The sequence below is a fragment of the Peromyscus maniculatus genome, chromosome 3 (genome assembly GCF_049852395.1).
Source record: "Peromyscus maniculatus bairdii isolate BWxNUB_F1_BW_parent chromosome 3, HU_Pman_BW_mat_3.1, whole genome shotgun sequence".
Classification (NCBI taxonomy): Eukaryota; Metazoa; Chordata; class Mammalia; order Rodentia; family Cricetidae; genus Peromyscus; species Peromyscus maniculatus.
In genome coordinates this window covers 71,075,535-71,102,759 of record NC_134854.1, presented here as the reverse complement: position 1 = coordinate 71,102,759, position 27,225 = coordinate 71,075,535, and the positions used below count along the sequence as shown (strand labels likewise).

General features: G+C 47.4%; 1 protein-coding gene across 7 annotated transcripts in view; it reads right to left on the bottom strand.

The window, feature by feature from the left end:
- Dnajb6 (DnaJ heat shock protein family (Hsp40) member B6) overlaps positions 1–6,146 on the bottom strand; it is a 57,272-nt gene extending 51,126 nt beyond the window's left edge. For 5 of the 7 annotated variants that reach the window (XM_076566728.1, XM_076566732.1, XM_076566726.1 and 2 more), the window contains exon 1: positions 6,007–6,146. The gene's annotated coding sequence lies outside the window, so the exon portion shown is untranslated. Of the gene's footprint in view, positions 1–5,576; positions 5,829–6,006 lie in introns of those variants that run through there. The other 2 variants (XM_076566731.1, XM_076566734.1) reach the window with 2 other exon arrangements.
- Between the last annotated feature and the right edge of the window lie 21,079 nt (positions 6,147–27,225).

The window sequence follows — 27,225 nt, the reverse complement described above, 5'->3', positions numbered from 1 at the left end:
CCAGTCCCCTCCTCCCAAGCTGAGGGAACTGTCCCTGCATAAGCCCCAGGTTCCAAACAGCCAGCTCATGCACTAAGGACAGGTCCCAGTCCCACTGCCTGGGTGCCTCCCAATGAACAAGTTTTGAGACGAGTCTGAACAACTTAGTGAGACCCTGTCTCAAAACTTCCCACTGGGAAAAAAATCCTGGGGTTGGGAGGTAGGGTGTGGTAGAGGAAGATTGCTAGGTCATTAAAGTGCCTGCCAAGCAGGCAGTTAGAACCGAGTTCAGATCCCTAGCACACACATTTATTTAGCCAGTATGGCAGACCGGGAGATAGACACAGGCAAATCTGTGTGGCACAATGCCCAGCTAGCATAGCCAACTGGTAAGTCAAATTCCGTGGGAGACCTTTATCAAAAAAGAGAGAGAGAGAGAGATAGAAAGATAGAAAGAAAGTAAGTTGAAAGCAATGGGGACTCCCAACAGCTTGCTACCTCTGGCCTACACAAGCACATGCACCATTTTTTTAGGTCCTCATTTTAAATGCCCAATGTATCATTCCCCTTCCCCCCCACAAAAAAATAAAAACTTTACAGGGGATAAACATGGCATGCCTCTAAGGAAACCACCCTTCTGAAGGCTCAACATTCCTAAAATACTCAGGCATTTTAATACAATACAGTTCAGCAGTGTTGAAGCCAGAAGCTATAGTCTTTGTTTATTCAGAATGCCTATAGGGTCCTTATGACTTGGATTAGAAAGTCACTTTAAGAGAAAACCAGGCTATAGCCAAATAGCTTTAGAAATAGATATAAACTGAAACCTCTTGGATGAACACTGTGATCCTAGGAGATACAAGTATTTTTAGCATTTTGCGTTCTCAGGAGAGTAATATGGAAGTAGTCAAGTGTGATCTTCCTTAACTATCTAAAAGTTTGGCAAAACACCTTATATTCATAGCATAATCTAATAAAAACAAAATTCCTAAGCCAGGCATGGTGGTGCACTCCTTTAATGCTTTGCTAGCACATGGGAGGCAGAGACTGGAGGATGTCTATGACTTTGAGGCTATTCTGTTCAACCAGGACAGCCAGGACTAGAGACCCTGTCTCTCCTAGCCAGGCAGTGGCTGTAATTCCAGCACTCAGGAGACAAAGGCAGGTGGATCTGTGAATTCAAGGCCAGCCTGGTCTACAGAAAGAGTTCCAGGACAGCCAGGGCTACATAGAGAAACCCCATTTCAAAACACCAAAAGAAAAAAAAAAAAAAGGGGAAAAAAAAAAAGTAAAAACAAAGAAAGCGTGCCTGCTTGCTGACTTACCTAGTAAGTCAGTCTCCAGGCATTCAGTTCTCCCCCAAGCCCTTTTTTTAAAACACAGCTGCAGTTTATGAAGGGACTTGGACAGTTTTAAGCAGTGCCTGGGAGCACTCAGAAATCAAAGCACACAACCCTGTGTGTGACGGTGGCCTCAGAAGAAAACGGTCCATTTCTCCCTCCTACTGGATCTTACTGAGGGAGGGAGGGGCACGCATGGTGTCCAGAACAAAACTTTAAGGAATCAATTCTCTCCTTCCACCCTTCTGTGGGTCCCAGGGATCAAACTCTAGTCCTCAGGCAGTGTATAATTCACCTTGCTGAATCCTCTCACTAGCACGATGATATTATTTCTGTCACATTCTTTGTACCAGCTCCTCTTTCTTCTCATTAACCTCATGATTTTGCTTGTTCTCTTCTTAATGAAATAGGATCTCACTATACAGACCAAGATAGCTTTCACCTAAAATTCTCCTGCCTTACACCTTCTCGAATACTGGTATCACAGACCCACAGTACACAGCCCGTGGACCTTGGTTTTACTCCCAAGGTTAAACTCTCTCTTAAATTCTGTATGTGAGAAAAGAAGTATAACATTAATTCACCATTAATCCCTCCTACACACTCAACATCTGCAATTGCAGGCCCTTCACCACCAGATGGTGTCCTGGGTGAATTTAATCAGGTCTTAACATAGGATAGGACCATTGCAAAGTCAGTTTTTAAAAATCCTGCAAAGCTGGACATAGTGACACATACCTGTATCCCAGCTGTTTTGAGGTGAAGGCAGGAGGAATTCAAGGTCATTCTTGGGTACAGAATGAGTTCCAAACCAGCCTAAAGTACCTGAGACCCTCTATCTAAAACAAAGGAGTTAAATAAAATCAAGTAAAAAGACTGATTCTGTTATAGTCACTTGCTCTTTGGGAAGGCATCAGAAGTGGTCTAAGAATGTTTGAGCATCCTTAAGCATTAAACAAGGTAAAAGAGGACCTGAGTTCAATTCTCAGCACCCACATGACAGCTCAACTGTCTGTAACTCCAGTTTCAGGGGGCCCAACACTCACAGCAACACACATAAAATAAGAATAAATAAATTTAATAAATAAATTTTAAAGTTTTTTTTTTTTTTTAATGTAAAAGACACTCTGTCAAGTCGGGCGGCGGCGGCGGCGGCGGCGGCACCTTTATTCCCAGCACTCGGGAGGCAGAGCCAGGTGATCTCTGGGAGTTCAAGGCCAGCCTGGGCTACCAAGTGAGCTCCAGGAAAGGTGCAAAGCTACTCAGAAACCCTGTCTCGAAAAACCCAAAAAAAAAAGACACTCTGTCATACCAGGTATCTAGTGGACAGTGATAACGAAAGTACCTTCTTCAAAACTCTCAGGATGTGCTGTGCTAGACTAGACTAGACTAGACTAGCCCTAATCTGGGTTCTGCTAGTTGTTATGGACACAATGCTGCTGGTTTACACAGGGAAACAGTACTACCACTTAATACTAACAGGACCACTTAAAAAGTGGAGCCACAGTAGCGCGGTGGCACACGCCTTTAATCCCAGCACTTGGGAAGCAGAGGCAGGCAGATTTCTGTGAGTTCGAGGCCAGACTGGTCCACAAATCGAGTTCCAGGACAGCTAAGACTGAATAGTGGAGCCACTATTCAGAGAAATTCCTAATTCAGTCTTCAAAGTATAAAAGAATATTCACCACCTCAGTATACTATTTGTCTGTCCTTAACCCAAATATCTCACACATCTAATGCTGATAATCAATAAGAAAAAAATTGTTTGTTTTGGTTCTTAGAGATAGGGTTTCTCTGTGTGGCTCTGGCTAGCCTAGAACTCAACTCTGTAGACCAGGATAGCCTTGGAACTCAGAGATGCACTCCACTCTGCCTCCCGAGTGCTATGATTAAAGGCAGTTTTGGGTTTGGTTTTTTTATGTTTTTGTTTTTTGAGATAAGGTCTCACTCTATGTAGGCCTGACTGATCTCAAACTCAGGAGACTGGCCTGTCCCTGCCTCAAGCAATGATTTCTTTCTTTTTGCCAAGATGGCTTCTCTGTGTATCCCTGGCATTCCTAAATTCCATCTGTAAACCAGGCCTTGAACTTGAGCTCCACCTGGCTCTGCCACCCAGTGCTCAATGAAAGGTGTGTGCCACCAAAATGTTCCACTCTAAACTCAGTGATGTGATTCCATTTTTCACTGCACAAAGCCAACTTCCAAAGCCAAGTTCTCCCAGAGGAAGGGGGATCTCTGAGTCTGAGGCTAGCCTTGGTCTACAGAGTTAGTTCCAGGACAGCCAGAACTATTACACAAAGAATCCCTTCTCAAAAAAAAAAAAAAAAACACCAAACCAACCAAACAAAAAAGCCAACTTCGCCGGGCGGTGGTGGCGCACGCCTTTAGTCCCAGCACTCGGGAGGCAGAGGCAGGTGGATCTCTGTGAGTTCGAGGCCAGCCTGGTCTCCAAAGCGAGTTCCAGGAACGGCGCAAAACTGCACAGAGAAACGCTGTCTCGAAAAACCAAAAAAAAAAAAAAAAAAAAAAAAAGCCAACTTCTCAGGCTATGGAGCTGGGCCTGCTGGCCAAATAATCGGTCCCACAAGTCTGACAACTTAAGTTCCACCCCAGGAACCCATGAAAGGAGGGAAGTAACTCCAAAAGTTGTACTCTGGGCCAAGCATGGTGAAACACTACTGTAGTCCCCACCACTCTGGAAGCAGAGACAGGTGGATCTGTGAATGCCAGACCATCCTCATCTACACAGCAAGTTCTAAGCCAACTACAGCTAAAAAGTGAAACCTGTAGCCAAAAGAAAATAATGGGAAAAAAGGGTATGGTGGCTTAAGCCCAGCACTTGAAAGGCAATCATACTGATCACTGAGTTCCAGGGCTACACAGTAAGACCCTAAAGTCCAAAAAACAAATTCAGATCCAGTACTGTAAGCTATATAAATGCAGAGAGTTAGTACTAGCAAAAGAGAGATCGATGGATGGAGGATTCCCATTAGTGTGCCAGAACACACTTTTCATATGCACACACAAATAAAAGTATTTTAAAAGCCAACTTAGCCGGGTGTGGTGGGGCACCCCTTTAATTCCAGCACTGAGGAGGCAGAGGCAGGCAAATCTCAGAATTCATACACTGCTGAGTTCCAGGACAGCCAGGGCTACACAGAACTCCTGTCTCAAAATACAAGGCCAACTTCTCCTTCAAAATACAGACACAACAGAAGCCAATTTTTCACAAGTCTGCCTGTGCCAAACAGCGAATGGAAGAGGAAACTTACTTTACAAACTTTTTGTTTTCCTTTCTACCAAATCACGCATACCTACACGAAGGCAGCATTTCTTCCCAAATCTCTTCTTTTTTCCTCAATTCCAAAGCTCCACGTGCAGTTCACTGCAAGTGTCTGCACTGATCACAGACAGCCGTAGTAGTCACACACCGGAGGGCAATTCTCCCTGTGGTGGTGACATCCCAGAGAATAAGGGAGTCCGGTAACAGATGCGCTCAATTCCTTTCAGATATCTCTAGGTCTAGATTTACTTCACTACCAACAACAGACTAAGTTCAAACATCCAGCATGCATTTTCTTTAGGACCGTTCCCTCCTTTTTCTATTAAAGCAGGTGCCTTAATGTAGCTATCACTTCCCTAGCAAGCAGAAAAGTCCGGAGTTCAATTCCCTACATTATAGGGCCTACAAAGGGGGATACAGGGGACTTACTAACCATAAAACCTGACCACAAATCCATGGTTCAAATAAAGACATTAATAAAAACAAAGTGGGTGCCCTGGGCCTACACTCCCCACCGGCTTGGGCGTGCCTGAAAAGGCGGGACCGTCCCCTCCATCCCCTTTCGACAGTGCACACACAACTTCGGTAACCAAGCTTTTTAAACTCCTGACAAACAACCCATTCGGTAAAATAAAATCACCAAAAATTTTTTTCCAAGACAATCTTATGGCTTGCAGTTTAGAGTTCCCTTGTCGACACGACCAAAGAGAATTAAGACCGAAGAGAATTAATGTAAACTTCAGTTACATAAACTTTAGTTACATAAACCCAAACAAAGCAAAGCACCCTTCAAGGCTAACAAACAGCAAACGGGTTTTGGAAGTAAACTGAGCAAGGCAGGTTGCCTAGCAAACTTCCCAACAGTCCCAGGAGAAGCTTGGAAACCTCCTTGGCCCTCCCTACCCGGCCCCCTAGGCAGCCTGGCCCGGCGATCGCGCCTCCCCTAGAGTCCTGCTCTTCGCATGCCACCTGACCCCTTGCTTGCAGAATGCACTGAGGATGCCAGGACAGGGTGACACCGGTCTCGCCGACTCTTGTGGCTCTGGGGCGGACCTCGCGCGTGCCGGGCCCAACCGCCACTGCAGACCAGGGAGCCAGGGGAGCGGAGCCCGGCTAAGCCCCGGGCTAGGCCTGAGCCGGCTCGGCAGACGCTTTCTTTCCACGGACCCAGTCTAGAGCCGGCCCGGACCAGGAACAACTTAGGCCTCAGGACCAGACTCTAGACCACAGCTTGGACTGGAACCCGCTCGGCCCTGGCGAGCAGTCCCGACCCCACTGTCGGCCCGGCTTCCCTGCGCCCGTGTCCCGGGCGCCGAGCAGGTCACCCTATCCGCACCCAGCCGCCGGCCCTCCTCCCCCGCCACCGCCACCCCTGCTCTCCGCCCCAGTCCGCAAGTCCCTCACCGAGGACGCGGCGGCCGGCGAGGGGGGGGGGGAGTCGGGCGGCCGGTCTCCTCGCGGCTCTGGCACAGCTGCGCTGGTGGCGGTGGCGGCGTCTCCTCGCGCTTTCCTTTCTCTCCTTTTCTCCAACAACAAACAGGAAGTGCGTCATGCGGTGGCGGCGCGGCGGCGGCGACTTCCGCCCGGCCCTGAAGCCACGCGTGCGCAGTAGCAGTTGCCCGCTCCGGTTCGCGTGGATTCGACAGCGCCGGCTGCGCGTTGGGAAGGTTCGGCCAGCCTGGCCGGTGAGCCTCAGTGGCGTCTCTATAGGCGAAAGCGGCCGAATAGAGCGGGGAGCGCCACCCTGCGCTAGCCCTAGGCCTGGAGGCCTCCGAAGCTGGCGGCGACTTATGGGCGACCCTGACTGACCGACCTAGGGGCCTGCGGTTGCCCGGAAGCAGACAGGGAGGAAGGACGCTCAAGCCTCTGATGGTGGAAACTGACCCATAAAGTTCGGAGACAGCGATCAGATAGCTTAGTGTGACTCACACGCCCTATGGACGTGGAGAGTTGTAGTCCCGAGGTTTGGAAGAAAGGCTAGCACACTCGAGGTCGGCCAGGTCGACCAGCAGTCCCGACTTAGGTGATCCTCCTTTGTGCCCCGTTCCCAACCGTCATCACTTATTTGGAGCTGGAGAGGCCCCATCATTACCAGCATGGAATGCCGAGTAGAATTCAGTGTCTTGATTTTCAACCACCGTCTCACCACACAGACTATTTTCTCTTTGTTCTTTTTGTTTGGTTGGTTTTGGCTTTTGGAGAATTATTTTTTCTCCCCATTGTTAGACATTGACTGCAAGACCCCGCGCATGCTAAACAAGCATCGCACACTAGAGCCCTATCCCGCCTTCTTATTCCACCTCTGACCTTGAATTTTACAGCTCGAGACTCCCGAAGTAACTGGGGTTACAGGTTTTGCATTACAAATCTCCACCAGGCCCGTTTACTCTGGACAGAGCACTCTGGCATTTTGCAAAATTTCTTCTACTAAGTAATGAGAAACAGTAGTTCCAGTGGGGCTTTCCCAAGCCCAGCTCATCTGCCTAACGACTCAACCTCCAAAATTAAACAGCTGACCTTCGGGACTAAGGTCAACATCACACTCAGTCTGCCCTGACTCTGAGGACCCAGTGCTCTGATTGCTCTCAGTTGCCCACATCCTCTCCCAGTCTCACCTGCGGGGAAGGTATATAAGCTTCTAAAGATAACCAGAGTTCTGAATGTTGTTCAAGTAGTGCCCTTGTGAGCACAATATTGTATATACTTTTATTTTGTTAATGTGCCTACTGCCATCTACTTAATAGACTTGTTAGATAAAAATTACAACAGGTTGTTTTTATAGACGAAGCTTTTTCGCTGGGGAAACAGGCTGGGCTAAAATTCAAAATGGAATCACTGAGATCAAAAGTTAAACAGAAACTGAACTGTTACCTGTTTGTGCTGGCTAGTGTTATATCAACTTGACACAAGCTAGAGTCAGCAGAAAGAGGGAGCCTCAGCTGAGAAAATAATTTGGCTGTAGGTAAACCTGTAGGGCATTTTTTTATTTATTTTTATTTTATGAACATTGATTGGTGTTTTGCCCGAAAGTATGTCTATATGAGGCTGTCAGATGCTCTGGAACTGGAGTTACCGACAGTTGCAAGCGGCCATGTGGGTACTGGAAATTGAACATAAGTCCTCTAGAAAAACACCAATTTCTTAACCACTGAGTCATCTCTCAGGCCCCAGGCATTTTCTTAATTAGTGATTGATGTGAGACGACCCAGCCCTTTCTAGATAGGGCCACCTCTAGGCTGTTGGTCCTGTGTTCCATAAGAAAGGACCCTGAGCAAGCCAGGAAGCAGCACTCCTCCATGGCCTCTGCATCAGCTCCTGCCTCCAGATTCCAGCTCTGATTTTCCTCTATGTTGAACAGTGATGTGCAAGTGTAAGCCAAATAAACCCCCCACACACAGCCCAAGTTGCTTTGTCACGATGTTTCATCACAACAATAGTAACCCTAACTAAGAAACTGCTCTTCCTGAAAAAAATCCCAGAGCAAGCAAGTAGTAAAACCTTAGCTGCTGCTCAGCAGAAGAGAATGGAGGAGAAAAGGGGGGAAAATCCTGCCATTTAAAAGCTGGCATAGGGGTCAGGCATATGGCCAACAGTCATAGGGAAGGGAGGGAAACTTCAGAGAAAGAGTAAATTGTCAGACATGGTGGCACAGACGCATGCCTTTAATCCCAGCACTCTGGGGGCGGAGGCAGGCAGATCTCCCTGAGTTCAAGAGCAGCCTGATCTAAAGAGAGTTCCAGGATAGCCAGAGCTACACGGAGAAAGGGAAAACATACTTAGAAGAGAGACAGGCTGAGGATGGTAAAGGAGTGTTACAGTTACATGTTTCTGAATTAGTCAAAAGAGAGGCTGACTTACAACCTGACATGTTTGTGATCTGTCATCTGCCAAATTTCTGTTCTTAACTTCATTTGACATATAGAAAAACCAGACAGAGACTTGTCTCAAACTCGGTGCGTTTGTGTGCTCCCTGGGACTGGAAAGCAGGGACTTATGAATGCTAAGCCAGTGCTTTACCAGTGAGCTATTAAAAAAACAAATTACCAGGCATGCACGTCTTCAATCCCAGTACTGAGAGGTAAAAGCAGACAGACCTCTGTAAATCTGAGGCCAGTTTGAAATATACAATAAGACCCTGTCCCTCCCACTAAAAACCCCACAGAAACAAAACAAAATTGAAATCAGACACAATGCTCTACATAGTTTTCTTTTATTAGGTTAAATAATGTCTAAGCAAAAGGAAGAACTGACAGGAGTATTTGGCATCTCATAATACAGCCTAAGATCATCTCATCAAAGACCAGGTTTCATCCAATATACAACGGTCAGTCACAGTCCCGTGTAACTCTTTCTGCCAGCAGGTTGATGGAATTTTATTTCCATCTGGGTGTTGACAGTACTCTCATGTGACAGTTCACATTCAAACAAGTCCCTGCAGCCATTGTGAGCTAATCTTGAGGGGCAGGCACATGGATTTTAAATAGTACAATAGCAAGAGAGCCAAAGATTGCCTCTTCCCCCTACACAATGAATGAATATAATAATAAAATAGATATTTTGTGCAAAACCGACTCCACAAAGAGCCTCCAACAGTTAGGGGAGAACAGGTGTGAAGACTCAACACTAAGTAAATGTGTGCATGAGCGAATTCAGTTAAAAAACAAGACAACACAGAGCTAGGCAATGAGAGTAAAGACACCATGGCTACTGTCACCCAGGCCATGGAGTAAGGTGACTGCCACATGGACCAAAAAGGACTCAGAGTGTATGGAAAGTGTTTGCAGAGGAGATAGAGACAGGACACAAAAGCACAGGCCCTCGAGCAGACAGCATGTTGTCTTGACAAGCAGAGCTCCAAGAGGGGTGACCGGAGGCAGACCGGAGGGGACAGAGCCCAGGTGCAGGTTGTCCAAGCTCTGGATGGTTCCCAGTGAGGAAAGCCAAACAATAACCAAGCTGCAGTTTCCAGAAGGATCGGTGGAGGACTCAGCTGTTCCCTAGAGTTCCCTTCCCTCATGTGTAAAACAGCGACAATGGGCTCTGGTGAAGGCTACTTGCGTGTTTAGCTCATTGCTAGACACTTACTCACACCCAGTACTAATAAGCCTTCTGTATCTCTGGCCTCTGACGAACTCAGGAAAAAGATGGCTATCCCCTGAGAAACAGTGCCAGCGACAGAGGAGATTTGTAGATAAACATGCATGTGTGTCCGCCCTCTCCTCCCTCCCACCACACACACTGCCCAGCCCTCCCTGAATCCAGGGACCCCGAATGAAGGTCCCAAAGGACAATTTGGATAGTTCATCAAACTGTAAAATTTGTCTTTGCTCTACCTAATAACAGAAAAGGTTGTCCTAAGGCACCAGTGCACAAGTGGGAAGGAAAAGGTCAGACACACAGGTCAGGGGTTTGTAGATAATTAGTTCCTCCTTCCTGTGAATTGCGTGGAAGGCATCACAAGAACTGTTGAGGACCTCTTACCGACTAGAAGGCCTGTGTCTGGTCTCCAACACTGCAAAAGGTAAAAAACGTCAATAAGAGAAATATGCCTATATTTAATGACATGAAATGCAGGCAGGATATATTTTTTTATGTCTTTAAGGTTTGGTTTGGCTTGTTTGTTTTTGTTTTTTTCTTTTGTTTTTATGTTTGTTTGTTTTTGAGACAGTGTTACTTGTGTAACAAAAAATAGATGTGTGCTAGACTCAAGGGTCTCTGGCTAACTTGTCTAATGGTTAGAGTGTTTGGGATGTCAGGTACTTTCTGGTGGATCCCTGGGTGGTATCAGCTTAAGGCTTTTCCTGGGTCTGGGTGTTGCCTGCCAGTAAGCCTGTCACAGAAGCTGTGTCTAGGCCCCTAAGCCTGTCATGGCTGCTGTGTGGTCAGGCTATTTTGGGGCCCCTTCACAAGATCTGCGAGCCTGTGCCTCTCTGGGGTGCTGGGATTAAAGACATGCACCACCATCACCCAGCTGGTTTTAGAGGTTTTGTTTTATTTTTTTATTTTATTTTTGAGACAGGGTTTCTCTGTGTAATTTTGATGCCTGTCCTGGATCTCGCTCTATAGACAAGGCTGGCCTCGAACTCACAGAGATCAGCCTGCCTCTGCCTCCCGAGTGCTGGGATTAAAGGTGTGCACCACCACTGCCCAACTTTAAGTTTTTGAAATTGTTTTTCGCTCTGTGTGTATTGATGTGTGTGGCAGTCAGAGAGCAACACTGAACGCTGGTCCTTGCCTCCCACCTTGTCTCTTTATTTTAGTTTTCTGTTTTGTTTTTGTTTCCATTATATATGATAGGAATTCCAACTAGGCCCCATGGTCCTGCGTGCCCAGCGGGACACTTTGTCATCTCCGCCTAGTCATTTCCGGGTCATATGTCCTCCATGGCCCATGGTTACCTGGTCACGTAGTCGCGAGGACATGACCATGTGATCTCTGTCCGTGGGCCTGTGTGAGCAGGTCCGTCCTGGCCTTTATAAGGCAGCGCCATGTTCCCCCAATCTCTCTCTTGCACGTGTCCTTCCACGGCCTGATCACATCTATCCCTTTCTCTTTGTCTTTTTTTTTTTTTTGGTTTTTCGAGACAGGGTTTCTCTGTGTAGCTTTGCGGCTTTCCTGGAACCAGCTTGGCCTCGAACTCACAGAGATCTGCCGGGCTCTGCCTCCCGATGCCACCACCGCCCGGCATCTCTTTGTCTTGATAAAACTCTTGTTAGTGGATTCTGTCGTGTGTTCCTTTGGGGCAAGAGTGCCACAAAAAACCTTTCGATATATACCAGGCTAACTGGCCAAGACCTTGCAAAGATTCTCCTGGCTCACCTCCCAGCTTCCTTAGGTACACAGGGACTATAGATTATCAAGCTACTGTGTCCAGGTTTGATATGGGTTCCAGGGATTTGACCTTAGGTCCTAATGCTAGCTGTTAATGAGAAACCAACAGCAGTTAATGGTTTGGATCAGGAAAAGAGATGACACAAAATTATCCTCCAGAAGATTAGCTTTGTTCTAAGAGAGAAGTCCACATAACCTTAGAGACCATGGTCAACCCAGGATATGGGTCGCATCATAAGAGACAGTACATATGTGGTTGTTTAAATGAAAATAGCCCCCATACTCTGTGAGTTTGAGACCAGCCTGCATTACAGAGTGAGTTCCAGGACAGGCTCCAAAGCTATACAGAGAAACTCCATCTGGAAAAAGAAAAAAAAAAAAATAGAGAGAGGGAGAGAGGGAGAGAAGGAAGGAGAGAGAGAGAGGGAGAGAGAAAGAAAGGAAGAAAAAGAAAGGAAGGAAGGAAGGAAGGAAGGAAGGAAGGAAGGAAGGAAGGAAGGAAGGAAGAAAATTAGCCACCAAAGACACAGAGAGACACTCTTACCGGCTGTAGTCTTGTTAGAGTAGGTGTGGCCGTGTTGGAGGAAGTGCATTGATATGTTTATCTAAGTTATTCTAATATCAATAAAAACTCTGGAATCAGATATTGGGGTAGAAAAACCTGATAGATCCAAAGAGTGGCAGAGGAACGATCAGCTGACCCTAACTCTCCACACTTCCCAGGTTGAAAAAGACTGCAAATCTCTTTAAACCCCTTCCTATATCTTCCTATGCTCCCCCCACCCCCAAATCTGGGTCCTCCAAAACCTCTATGGCTAATTGCAGTCAACCAATTGCTGACTCTGCCCTCTGATTACAGGTAAACTTTATTGGTAATCTCGGAGTGTCAGTGCAAACAAATATCCCCCGGCAACTGTGCAGGGGCGGGGGGGGGGGGGGGGGGGGGGGGGGGGGTGTTGAGGTTTCAGGTTTCAGAAGCTCAAGCCAGGCCTAGTGGCCGGCTCTCTTCCTGCTGCTTGTGGATCCAAATGTAGAACTCTCAGCTGCCTCTCGAGCACCATGTCTGCCCGCATGCTGCCATGCTTCCCGCCATTATGATAATGAACTAAACCTCTGAACTGTAAACTAGCCCTAACTAAATGTTTTCTTTTTTCTTTTTCTTTTTTTTTTTTTTTTTTTGGTTTTTCGAGACAGGATTTCTCTGTGCAGTTTTGCGCCTTTCCTGGAACTCACTTGGTAGACCAGGCTGGCCTCGAACTCACAGAGATCCGCCTGCCTCTGCCTCCCGAGTGCTGGGACTAAAGGCGTGCACCACCACCGCCCGGCTAAATGTTTTCTTTTATAAGTGTTGCCATGGTTAAGCTGGGCAGTAGTGGTGGTACACGGCTTTCATCAGAGGCAAGTAGATCTATGAGTTGATGGCCAGACTGGTCTACATAGTGAGTTCCAAGCCAGTCGGGGCCATAAAGTGAGATCATCCCAAAACACACACACGCAAAAGAAAGTTCGTTTAGTGCCTTACACACTCTAAGTGTATACCTTCTCTACCACCGAACTGCACCTAGCCAGTGTTACTATTTATTTTGAGACAGCATCTGACCAGGCTGACCTTGAACACACTCGGCAGCTCAGGCGGGCCTTAAACTTATGGTTGTCCTCCCTCAGCCTCCCAAGCAGCTAGGATTATAGGTCTGTGATACCAAGTCTAGCTAAGAAAAAAAAAAAATCACCAAATTAAGACCCTGAATGGCAGACTCAGAACTCTGTACCTGTAGTTAAAATAAAGTCAAAGGTTAAGCATGAGCACAGCATGTTTGTTTGTTTGTTTTTTGAGACAGGGTTTCTCTGTGTAGTTTTGGAGCCTGTCCTGGATCTCACTCTGTAGAAAAGGCTGGCCTTGAACTCACAGAGATCCACCTGCCTCTGTCTCCCGAGTGCTGGGATTAAAGGCGTGCGCCGCCGCCACCCGGCTAAGCACAGCATTTTTACTTAGCCATTGACTGAACATGTATTAAACTCCTACTTTTTACCAGCACAGCTCTCGATCCCAGGAACCCATACATCTTAGAAGGACCGGATCTGGCCCTGATGGAGCTTCGATCTGGAGGAAAACTCCTATCCCATGTTCTGATACAGGGCTGTGAGGGTGGGGGACAGGCTCCAGACACAGCACAGTGGCTCGGAGAGCATGGTCACAGCACAGGCAGCAGCAGCACCATGAAAGGCTGTCCAGGCTGAGTGACAGCGGAAGGACTAGCGAGATGGAGAGCGCAAGAGGCAGAGACCGTGTCTACCGTGGCAGAGAGGAAAAAAGATAGTGTGCTATTTTTAAAGCCAGCTATCCCACGTTCTCAGAATTCCTGTTGGGAAATTCCTTCCTGGGTATCTCTACTAGGCAAGTAACTCAGTGGAAGAGCTTTGATTAATGTGTGGGGTTACTGGGTTGGATCCCCAGTATTGATTCAAATTTAAAAAAAAAAAAATAGAAGGCCAGGTATGGTGGCACACACTAATGCCAGCATTCCAGAGGCAGAAGTATATGGATCACTGGGGTTCTGGGACCAGTCTGGTCTACAAAGCAAGTTCTGGACCATTCAGAGCTACATAATGAGACCTTGTCTCAAAAATAAATAAATAAAATGGCCAGCTGGGTTTGGTGGTGCACACCCATAATCTCAGCACTTCGGATGCAGAGGGAGATGAAGCTATGCGAGTCTGAGGCCAGCCAGCTCTACATAGTGAATTCAGGCCAGTCAGGGCTATATAGTGAGAACCTGTATAAATAAAATAGAAAGAAAAACGCCAGAGATTGTCACACACCTTTAGTCCCAGCATCCAGGAGACAGTGGCAGGAGGATCTTTATGAGTTCAAAGGAAACCTGGTGTACTTAGCAAATTTTAGACCAGCCAGGGCTATATAGTGAAACCTTGCTTCTAAATAAGTAAATATAGAAAGTAAGAAATAAAAACGCCAGGTGGTTTTTATAAAACCATAAAAAATGGTGGCGGCATGAGGAAGGAAAGGCCATTCACACCTGGCTTTGAGACAGACCGCACAGGGAGGAAAAGAGCTTCCTTGGACAGGGAAGGCAGCAGTGGCTGTCCTAAGGCCTGCACAGGGTTCAATGCCGACCTTGGGCCGCAGTGGCTGTCCTAAGGCCCGCACAGGGTTCGATGCCGACCTTGGGCAGCAGTGGACCAGACTGGACCCTGAAAGCAGCTAAGGTGGGTTTTCTGCACAAGGACTCCTTCATTTCCTCTCCTTTGGTCTCCTCGCCAATGCCTCGGACCCCCATGGTTCTTTACCCCAGCAATGCTCTAAGCTCTGTGCTGGGGACGTGGGTCTGAGACTGGGGCCTTCTGTCACTAGTTTGCCAAATCACGAACAAATTTTTCTCTTGCGGAAAACTGGTTGTCTGAGTGATTGGCATAGTACCCAGGGGCAAAATGAGCCCGCTGGCAATAAGGTGATATTTTGCTTCTCTGGCCTTCCTTAACTTAAATACAGAAGGCCATTAAACAAACTTCTGCTGGGGAGAGTTCAAACACCCACAAACCCACGGCACCAGTTCATCCCAGTCTGCAGGAAAACAACCCATTCCACGTTCATGGAGGCATATGTACCTCAGATAAAGAACCCTGGGTCCAGGAGGCTCCAGCTAAGACTTAGGAGGGCCTCAAGTTGTTAGCAATAAAGTGACAAAGGAATTCACAAAGGAACAGAGGCCTCTAGTCCCAGCACTCTGGAGGCAGAGGCAGGCAGATCTCTGTGAGTTTGAGGCTAGCCTGGTCTACATACTGAGTTCCAGTGCAGCCAAGGCTACACAGAGAAACCCTGTCTTGGGGAAAATAATAATAATAATAATAATAATAATAATAACAACAACAACAACAACCAGAGGCCAGACCAGCTCTGTGAAAGTCTCCTACTTATTCTATAATCACTGAACCCAGGGCTCTGGACCTGCTAAGCTTTACCACTGAATTATAGTGCCAGCCATCTTTAATTTTTTAAAATTTTATATTTATTTGTTGTTTGCCTGTGTATGTATACCAATACCACAGAATGTGTGACATTTATTTTTGCCATAATAGTGAGTTCACTGTCAGCTGGAACTACAAAAGACACTGTCTCAAAAAAACAATGCCACCAAGACTGGCCTTGAACTCCTGATCCTCCTGCCTCCACTTCCTGAGTGCTAGGGTTACCTGCAAGGCTTTAGAAACACAGTTATGACAATGGAGATGGCCAGAGACTGACCCCTGTTTATGGTCATCCTGTGAATGGCCCTCGGTGCTCACCTGATCTTTCTGCTTAGCCAGGCCCACCCTGGTCTTCTCTCAGTGGACAAGGAGTATGCTTTGGAGTCACCCTACTTTGGAGTATGTTTTACCAGACACCCCAGTTCCCTGCTCTGTCTAGAAGCTCAACAGGGCAAATAGAGTTGGGAGACCTCAATAAAGGAGGTGAGAGAGTTTGTAATGAATTCCAACAGGGTACTGACCTGCCCAGTCCCTGCATGCCCAAGGCCCTGGAGCCCAGTCCCAGCATGTCCGAGGCCCTGAGGCCAAGTTCTAGCATGTTCAAGGCCCTGAACTCAATCTCCAGCAACACATACACATACCTCTGGTAAACAAGATTTTCAAAATGAGCTGGAAAATAATAAGAATCCTGTTTGTTGCCAGAGGTGTTCAAACAAAGATTATTATTATTATTATTATTATTATTATTATTTATTTTTGGTTTATCAAGACAGGGTTTCTCTGTGTAGCTTTGTGCCCTTTCCTGGAACTCACTTGGTAGCCCAGGCTGGCCTCGAACTCACACAGATCCGCCTGCCTCTGCCTCCCGAGTGCTGGGATTAAAGGCGTGCGCCGCCGCCGCCGCCGCCGCCGCCGCCGCCGCCGCCGCCGCCGCCGCCGCCGCCACCACCGCCCGGCTAAGATTATTTTTTTAAGAAGCATGAATATTTATTTGTAACAAAGGAGTTTGTGTACAGCGTTGAAAATCTACAACTTCTTGTTAAATTTACATTTCAAGCAAAGATTATTGTGGCGAACAATGTGTCCCAAAAGTCCAGAGCCCATCAAGCTTGGTTTCTTTCACTTTCAGCCATCTGTGCACTCGTTCATTCAACCCACACTCACTTGTGTGTGCAAGAGGCTCACAGGGTCGGCAGAACTGAAGCGGCACAAGAGAGGCTCACAGGGAAGTCCTCGCTTCTCTCTAAGCGTGTGGGAAAATTGCCCGCAGTCATCCATCAGAGCTGTCTGTGGCCTCCCAGAAAACACTCACATTTGGACTCACCACACAGAGCCCCCAGCAGAATGCTGAGTCAGACAAAGTATTCTGACTGCCTCTTAGGGCTCCTCCAGCCCCAGCCTGGGAGAACTACCAAGCCTGACTCGTGTTTCTTTGAGACAGGGTCTCCCACAGCCCAGGTTGATCGCTGCCTCACTGTGTGGCGGAAGATGACCTGGAACTCCTGATGACCTGCCTCCACCTCACAAGTTGAGATTTCAGGCTTGTACCACACACACTTGAATATCTCTTGAGGGAAAATTCTAGACAGGCCAGGTTTTGGTTAAAGCGCTGAGACTGTAGGAAGTTCCCAAGCAGTCCTTTTCATTTTTTCCCCTAAGGCCCTAAGCAGAGTCCATTCTACAGTGACACTCTTTTGATACCAAGTACAGCAGACTTAAAGCAAAAGGGGCCGGGGAGATCGGCAGAGCCAGACTCCATTGTCCAGACCAGAGAAGAGGCTCCAAGATAACGTCAACGGCTTCATAGCCGTTCTGGGTTCTCAGAAGTGAGAAGAGGTGGGTGAGGACGGCCTCGCCCCACCCCCATTTGCTCAGGGTCCAAAAGGATGAGTAGTTTTGCCTAGCAGAGTTGAAAAGGCCAGCTAACATTGTACTGGAGAGTAAAAATGAAAGTGAAGGCAGTGTTCTCAGAACAGAGGTTGGCCGCCTTCTCAACCCCTGAGAATGTACAAGCAGAGAGGAGACAGGGGTCTGTGCCCTGGATTCACCGACCCGGGGCCACTCCTGCGGGCGTAGGATATACCTCACCAGGCAGAACCCTCCAGAACGGCCCCTTGTCTCCTTGCTTTTTTCTTCCGACCCCTCACCCCCAGGGTTCCCAAACATTAGACTTCCCCATTTGTGGAAGGTGGAATTGGGGCAGTTCTGTTTTCTAGTTGACTTTCAGCTCTATGAAATGGGTGTGCAGGGCTGAACTGAAACCTCTGGACGAGAGAGTTCCCACCCTTCCCTTAACTCCCCTCCGACTCCTTCTGCCGTCCCACCCCGCCAGTGGAGTGACTGGGGAGCTGGACGTAGAGACAAGCGGAATATCTGTGTGCTCTTGCACCCTCCAGGGCACAGCAGGGCACCCTACTGTTCTGCTGAGTGCCCATCAGCACAAGCATTCCACCAAGACAGCACAGACAGACAAGGCCGGCCATAAGGCAGTGAGAAGGAAAAGAAGCCCCTCACCCCAGAGTCTGGGGAAGCCTCTTGCCAGCTGAAGGTGAAGAATTCTAGCACAGGGGCTGGAGAGACGGCTCAGTGGTTGGGAGCACTGGCTGCACTTCCAGGGGACCTGGGTTCAATTCCCAACACACACACGGCAGCTCACAACTGTCTGTAACTCCAGTTCCAGAGGATCGAAAAGGTTCACACAGACATGAACGCAGTTAAAACACCGATGTGCATAAAATTAAAAACAAGACAAAAACAAACAAACAGAATTCTAGCACCAGGTCTGAAGAGATGGCTCAGTGGTTAAGAGCATTGTTGCTCTTCCAGAAGACCTGAGTTCAATTCCCAGCACCCACATCAGGCGATTCACAAAGTGCCTGTGGCTCCAGCTCTAGGGGATGTGATCCACTCTTCTAACATCTCACCTCACATACACATGGCTTATCCTTCCCTGAGCTCCTCTCTTTCAAAAAACCCAAGTTTTCAAATCTACAATGAAGTCTTTGCTTCAGCTGGGAATGAACACATCTTTGATATTATTTGAACATATCCAGATGTGATATTTTCCCTCCAGGCATTTAGTTAAGGGGAGGCAGGGGGAGATGGGCTCTGTAACCTCAGTGCTATCTCTCCATTTAGACAAAGCAGAGATGCTTTGGGCTGAGCTCCTGCATTGGACACCAGCAGAATAAATCAATCACTCATAGGAAATGCCCCAAAGTCAAACTGTAATGATGGAGTCCCAAGCTCTTCCAGAAAACAGGGCTTTGGCTCCAGGGCCAGTGAATAGGGGATCCCCATGCTCTAAGGCTTAGAGAGGAACCCAAGCTACCACCCAGGGTTCACATATTTCGAAAAGCTCCTCTTGAGCTATTGCCCTATGGAATGCCCCTTCTATTTTTGCCTCTCTGCCCCGTCCCGTGAATCAAGGTTACACTTTTCCCAGGTAGCTGCAAACTCCCATGACCATCTCCTGATATTCCTGCTTTCAATTCCCAATTGCTGAGATGACAGGTGTGTCACCATGCTTGGCTACCGGAGCCTTTTTTCCAGACAGGCTCTCACCCTGTAGATTAGGGTGCTGCTGAGACTCACAGCAATCCTCCTGCATAGGCCTCTCAGGTGTTGAGATAACAAGCATGAGCCAATACCCTGAGCTTGCTTTTTTCTTTCTTTCTCTCTTTTTTTTTTTTTTTTTTTTTTTTTTTTTTTTTTTGAGACAGGGTCTCACTATGCAGCTCTGGCCTTGAACTCCTAGAAATCTCACCTGCCCCTGCCTCCCAAGTGCTGGGATTAAAGGTATTAGGGTCCTAGAGTCCTAGAGAAGTCCTGTAAAAGACCACCAGACCAGAGGTAGGCGGATGTCTGTGAGTTTGAGGCCAGCCTGGGCTACAGAGTGAATTCTAGGAAAGGCTCCAAAGCTACACAGAGAAACTCTGCCTCAAAAAAAAAAAAAAAAACCGGGCGGTGGTGGTGCATGCCTTTAATCCCAGCACTCGGGAGGCAGAGTCAGGCAGATCTCTGGGAGTTCGAGGCCAGCCTGGGCTACAGAGTGCGTTCCAGGATAGGTGCAAAGCTACACAGAGAAACCCTGTCTCAAAAAATCAAAACAACAACAACAATAAGACCACCATACACAATGCAATCAACAAGAGTGTTTATTATCTCGAGAATAAAGGTACCAGTTTGCAGGCTCTTTTATACACAACTAAAGGAATTTTAAAAGCAGTAGTATCATTCTACCTAGGATTGGCTTAAGCAAGTGGCAATCATATTAGTACATTCCTAATTGGTTGAGGCTAGCAGGGGTGGGCTAAGGCTCTAGCTTTTCCATTCTTGGACAAGTCTGGAAAAGTCTCAGGCTTTGTCCTTATTTGGTTATTACCTGTGGCATGGGGTGGGGGTGGGGTGTTGGCCCAGGCTGTATGCAGCTCCCCTGTTTCAAGAGGCAGGAACTGAGGCCTAGTTCTTAACTGAGTTATTAGGGGCCTGTCATGGTATTTACCTGGCCTTCTGGAAAGGCTTCACTTTGCTCTCATCTATAGGATGACGTCATTCACTTGGCACTGACTTGGATATCCTTAGTTTTGTTGTTGTTTTGAAACAGGATCTTATTATGAACTCTTGGCTGACTTGATTCACGGAGATGCACCTGCTTCTGCCTCCTGAGTCTTGGGATTCAAGGTTGAAGACATGGGATACCATGCCCAGCTGTCCTTTTGGACTGTTTTGTCCTGTGATTTTGTTTTATATGTGTGTGTGCCTGTGTGAGCCACAGCATTCCTTCCTGGGAAGGTTGGAAGACAGCTTTCAAGAGTCTGTTTTCTTTCACCTTATAGAAGCAGGTTTTCTCTCTCTCTCTCTCTCTCTCTCTCTCTCTCATTTACTTATTTATTATGTATACAGTGCTCTGTCTGCATGTATGTCTGCACACCAGAAGAAAGCACCAGATCTCATTACAGATGGTTGGGAGCCACCATGTGGGTGCTGGGAATTGAACTCAGGTCCTGTTGAAGAGCAGCCAGTGCTCTTAACCTCTGAGCCATCTCTCCACCCCAGCAGGGTCTCTCTTGCTGTACTGCCACTCTGTGTACTCCAGAATAGCTGGCCCATGAGCTTCTGGGAAATTCTGGGGTCTCCACCTCCCAACTCTCCATAGGAGTACTGAGATTATAGAGACATGCCAAGGCATCCAGCTTTTTATGGGTTCTAGAGAGTCAGCTCAGGTCATCAGGCTCGCACAGCAAACAAATGCCTTTCCCTGCTCAGAGCCATGTCCCTGGCCCTCCCTGATCTGTTTTCACTGTCCAGTCCTCCCAAGCTCCCAGTCACTGTGTTACGTGACTCGATCCTAAGATAGTCCAGACAAGTCACCTTCTGGAATGTCCCCCATACGGCTTCTGTCAACTGCTTTCTCATGATTATTCATCTCACTATAGCAGACTGAGCTGTGGATGTGGATGACTCCTGGGAAAGCTTCTGCCTGTTCAAGGAAGGAGACTGAAAGAAATAAAAGAAATAAAAAGGAAAGGAAACGTGACTGCTCCTAGGTGTGGTGAAGGAGAAGATTTATTGTAGATATGTGGGAACGCACAGCCAGAGGCAGGGACCTCTGCAAGAGTCCAGAGAGGACAGGACTGAGCTGGGTCACGTGAGGAGAGGGGAGAGAGGGGGACCGGGTGTAGCTGCTAGGAGGCCCAAAGGTACAGAGAGAGCAGGGATCCAAAAATGGTTGGATTATGTAGGGAAGGGAAGCCCAGTCCATGGGATGGAGAGTTCAGGGTAAGGAAGGTGGATATGCCAGCCAGGAGGGCCCTGTAACAGATGGAGTCTGAGGGATGCAGGGAGAACCTGGTGGCCAGCATCCGCTTTGGTATGTTAAATAGACACCTCGGCCACTGTCCCAGGTTTGAAACCTAACAGAGACCACCCCACCGTGGGCAAGGGGAGGGAGCATGGTAGACCAGGACTTAACATTTCCGATACTAGCCTCAGTTCAGGCTTCTGCTGCCTGCCCAGCCTGTCTGCGCTCAATCTGGAGACTCAAAGCACTTTTGCTTTCTCACACAGGAAGTAAACCCTGATGGTTTGCTTGCGCTGCCTGTGCCCTGGTGAGAACCCGCCTCAGAGACCACAGGAATTCGGACTGCTGCTAGAGTTGGGATGAGAGGAGACTTGGGAGGAGGCGTGTTTCCCCATCCCTAATAGGTACCTGTCCCTTTATAGCAGGAGCAAGAGAATCCTGGAAATAAACTGTGTCTGTAGTAGCTGATAAATTAAAACCTCAATGACTGTGGAGCGTGTGGGATGCTGCAGGTCCAGAGCCTAATTACAATTTATCGCGGCCTATCTTTAGTCCACTAAATAGCCATTCCTTGACCCCTTGGTCACATCCCTAACATTATGATAAACAGATAAAACCCTTTGGAATATCTTAACCAAAACCTATTCTGCACTAATCAAAGGCTTAAGAATGCTACCAGATAGCAGCTGAGGCATGTAGCCAAGAGTTCTCTGATGTTTCCATCAATGTATTTTATTTTATTGTAGGTTTTGTTTTGTTTTTGTTTTTCCGAGACAGGGTTTCACTGTGTAGCTTTGTGCCTTTCCTGGATCTCGCTCAGTAGACCAGGCTGGCCTCGAACTCACAGAGATCCACCTGGCTCTGCCTCCTGAGTGCTGGGATTAAAGGCGTGTACCACCACTGCCTGGCTTATTGTAGGTTTTTTGAAACAGGATCTCTCTGTGTAGTCCTGGCTATCCTAGAACTCAATATGTAGACCAGACTGGCCTTGAACTCGGGTCTACCTGCCTCTGCTTCTGAGTACTGGAGAAAAAATGTACAATCAATCCCTTGTATATGATGTCACATAGTCACATACTTGCTTCCAATTTTTTCTTTCTCTTTGTATTATATTATTATTAATTATTATTAGAGGGGTTGTGGCTGAGGCTGGAGCCCAGGGCCTCTGGCACTTTAAGTAGGAAGTGAGACCTATCTCTGAGCAGCACCCAGGCCTGATTCACTTCCTGTTTCAGATGCTGTGTCTTGTCTCTCAGAAGTGTGAAGGTCAGAGCCAGGGCCCTAGCAGCTTCCACAAGCTTGTTTTGGTCACTTATCCTCAACACCCCAATTAAACAGGCAAGTAACATCAGGAAGCAGAGAAAGATGAACTCAGCGTGGCCACAATGGGAAAAGGGACACACAAAAGGGTCCCATAACAACCCCCCCCAACTGTTTTCAGGGTACTGAAACAAGGTTTGGGGGTGGTTTGTTTGAGACAGGGTCTCATAGCTCTTGCTGTCCTGGAACTTGCTACATAGGCTAAGCTGGACTCACACTCACGGAAATCCACCCTCCTCTGCCTCCCCAGTGCTGGGATGGAAGGCGTGCGCCGCCACACCCCTTGAGGTTTGGGTTAAAGTACAGGACAAGAGGTGAGCACAGCTAAAGAGTCGGTGTGATGTGGTCCCGCCCACACTGGCCCATCATTATCTCAGCTCAGGAGTCAGGACCGACACATGTACCAGGGCTCCGGCCTTCCCCTTCTCTTATGGAATTCCTGGGAAACTTTAATCCTTTGGAGTCCTTTCTTTTGTCAGTGGATAGGGCACAGGCCAGAATGGCTTCACACTGCTGCCTGAAATGGCCTGAGTTGTTCTTTTAAGAGACCTCTACTCAAGCAAGGTTGTATTCTTACTTGTTTGTTTGTTTGTTTTTTGAGACAGGGTTTCTCTACATTACAGCCTTAGCTGTCCTGGAACTCACTCTGTAGACCAGGCTGGCCTGGAACTCAGAGAGAGATCTGCCTCCTGCCGCTGCCTCCTAAGTGCTGACATTAAAGGCATGTGCCACTACTGCCCAGCTTGGATTCTTGATTTTGAACAAAAAGAATTTCAGAACAAGCCAGCATGGAATTATCAAAAGGAAATGTAAAAGAAAACATTTTTTTTGAAGATTTATTTATTTTACATGTATGAGCGTTTCGCCTGCATGTCCGGGTACCCGTACATGTGCCCGTAGAGGTCGGAAGAAGGTGTGGGATCCCCTGGAACTAGAGTTACAGATGGTTGTGAGCCCCATGTGTGTGCTGGGAACCAAACCCAGGTCCTCTTCAAGAGCAGTAAGTGAAGCCGGGCAGTGGTGGCGCACGCCTTTAATCCCAGCACTTGGGAGGCAGAGGCAGACGGATCTCTGTGAGTTCGAGGCCAGCCTGGGATACAGAGAGAGTTCCAGGACAGGCTCCAAAGCTACACAGAGAGAAACCCTGTCTTGAAAAAAACCAAAAAAACCAAAAAAAAAAAAAAAAAAAAAAAAAAGAAGAAGAAGAGGGATGTAAAAAGACAACCAAATCCTCCTCTCTCCTTGAGGAGGCAGGAAGAGGCGTAAAGCTACACAGAGAAACCCTGTCTCGAAAAACCAAAAAAAAAAAAAAAAAAAAAAAAAAGCAGTAAGTGTTCTTAATGCTGAGCCTTCGATCTCAGATCTCACCCCACTTTAGGAAAATTCAGCATCTACCAGGGACTATGAGAGAGAGAGGTATGTAGGGGGAGGAAAGACGCTCTCCTAAAGAGTGTGTGGGCTGTCCAGAGCTATCCCTCAAGTATTTTGGTTGTTGTTGTTAGGACACAGGGTCTCATTACGTAACCCTGGCTGGCCTGGGACTAATCATGTAAACCAAGCTGCACTCACAGAGACCTCCTGGCCTTTACCCAGAGCACTGTGCTGGGCCAGCGCCTCAGGATCTTCGCAGTGCTTATGTAGTTGGTTTTGGTGGCTCCTGAAGTCCCATCTTGAAACTAAGGAACTTAAGTGAGATCTTGGGTCCCCCCCCCCCCCCCAGTGCACTGGCTGGGATGACAGCTGAGCAGACATTCCCTGCAGGGTGCCCAGGACGCAGTGTTTTTACTAAGAAGCAGAGTTTTGAGTTTTGTTGCGAAATTCATAGAAGTTTGTGGCTCGCACATGCTTCGTGGCCTTAAGTATGCTTCATGGCTATTTTTGTTGTTGTTGTTGTTGTTTTATAATTGTGAGTGTGTGTGGATGTGTTTTGCTCCCCTACTAAAAACTCGACCTTTAGCCGGGTGGTGGTGGTGGTGGTGGTGGTGGTGCACGCCTTTAACCCAGCACTCAGGAGGCAGAGGCAGGCAGATCTCTGTGAGTTCAAGGCCAGCCTGGGCTACATAGTGAGTTCTAGGAAAGGTACCAAAACTACACAGAGAAACCCTGTTTCAAAAACAAAAACAAACAACAATAACAACAACAAAAAACCTTTATCTATCTATCTATTTATTTATTTATTTGGTTTTTCCAGACAGGATTTCTCTGTGTAGTACTAGTCCTGACTATCGTGGAACTCACTCTATAGCCCAGGCTGGCCTTGAACTTACAGAGATCCATCTGCCTCTGCCTCCTAAGTGCTGGGATTAAAAGTGTGTGTCACCACTACCTGGCCAGAATAAACCTTTATTTGAAAAAAAAAAAAAAAGTAGGGTGGTAGTGGTGCATGCCTTTAATCCCAGCACTTGGGAGGCAGAGGCAGGCAGGTATCTGCGAGTTCAAGGCCGGCCTAGTCTACAGAACTAGTTCCAGGATAGCCAGGGCTATACAGGGAAACCCTGACTTTCAAAACAAACAAAAAAACAAAAAAGGAAAAAACAAACCTTTGTGATGAGGTTCAGTGCATCAAGGTGGTATGGCCATAGAAAAATAAATAAATCTTTTCAAATGTCCTCTCCATTTCCAAATCTATGTGCAATTTAATTTTTTTTGTTTTGTTTTACTGAGACAGAGTCTCACTATGTACCCTAGAATGTAAACAAGGCTGGCCTTGAACTCACAGAGATCCACCTCCCTATGCCTCTAAATGCTGGTAATCAAAGATGTATACTGCCATACCCAAACAGCAATTCAATTTTTTTAAAAAGTTTTATTATTAAGAAATTTTTTATTCATTTTATCTACCAACCATAGATGCCCCCCCTCTTCCTGCCCCCCAAGTCTTCCCCTCAACCCACCTTCCATTTCCACCTCCTCCAAGTCAAGGTCTCCCATGGGGAGTCAGCAAGCCTGGTACATTCAGTTGAGGCAGGTCCAAGCCCCTCCCCCTGCACCAAGGCCGCACAAGGTGTCACACCTCAGGCACTGGGCTCCAAAAAGCCGGCTCCTGCACCAGGGATGGATCCCAACCCCACTGCTTGCAGGCCCCCCAAACAGTTCAAGCTAAACAACTGTCTCGCCTATGCAGAGGGCCTAGTCCAGTCCCACTCGGGCTCCACAGCCCGAGTTTATGCTTTTCCACTAGTTTAGCTGGCCGTCTCTGCATGTATTCCCATCATGATCTCAATGTCTCTTGCTTATAGAATCCTTCCTCTCTCTCATTGATTGGACTCCTCGAGCTCGGCCTGGCACCCGGCCGTGGATCTCTGTATCTGCTTCCATCAGTTACTGAAGTCACTAGATGAAGGCTCTATAATGACAGTTAGGATATTCACTAATCAGGTTCCTGGAGTAGGCCAGTTCAGGCACCCTCTCCTCTATTGCCAGTAGTCTAAGGTGGGGTAATCCTTGTGGATTCCTGGGAACTTCCCTAGCACCCTCTTTCTCCCTATTCCCATGATGTCTTTATTTATCATGGTATCTCTTTCCTTTTTCTCCCATTCTGACCCTGTTCCAGCTCCAACCTCCTGTTCCCCTATGTTCTCATTCCCCATACCTTGCCCTCCACTAGCCCCCTCACCCCCAGTTTGCTCATGTACATTTCATCTATTTCTCAAGCAATTCAAAAAAATTGTTTTAACAAGACACCAAGAACAAATAAATAAAAAGATGCTTGGAAGCCGGGCGGTGGTGGCACACGCCTTTAATCCCAGCACTCGGGAGGCAGAGGCAGGTGGATCTTTGTGAGTTCGAGGCCAGCATGGTCTACAGAGCAAAATCCAGGAAAGGCGCAAAGCTACACAGAACAAACAAATAAAAAGATGCTTGGAGGTGCACACCTGCATCTTAGCAGTGGGGAGGGTAAGGCAGGAGGATCCTAAATTTCAGCCCAGCCTGAGCTAAACAGTAAGACACCGTCTTAAAAAAGAAAAAGAATTTCCTAGCTGAGTGTTGGTGGCACATGCCTTCAATCCTAACACTTGGGAGGCAGAAGCAGTTGGATCTCTCTGAGTTCAAAGCCAGCCTGGTCTACAGAATGAGTTCCAGGACAGCCAAGGCAACAGAGAAACCTTGTCTCAGGGAGGCGGGGAAGGGGGGATGGGGAGAGAGAGAGGGAGAAAGAGAGACAGAGACAGAGAGAGAAAGAGAAGGAAGGAAGGAAGGAAGGAAGGAAGGAAGGAAGGAAGGAAGGAAGGAAGGAAGGAAGGAAGGAAGGAAGGGAGAGACAAAAGGTGACTTCTATAGTGGGTCTCATACACACTGCTGGAAAGGTCCTGTCCCAATCCCCCACCTGAACATTTGGTGACATACACAGTAGACTGAATAAGAAGGGTCTGACTCCTTCACAATTCTGTGTGACCTAGAAGGGCTCACATGGCATCACACAAAGTACATTTTTGTGGTCAGCAATAAAATCTTAAGAATCTTTGAGTCACAAGGACTTGCTTCAGACCTGAGAATCAACATCATTCAATGAAGAGAGTGGTTCCTGTTCCAGACTTCAAGAAAGATGCAGTTAGAATGGCTAAGATCAAAAACACCAATGAAAACCAATGTTGGAGAGGATGTGGAGCAAAGGGAACACTCCTCCACTGTTGGTGGGAATGTAAACTTGTACAACCACTGTGGAAATCAGTATGGCGGTTTCT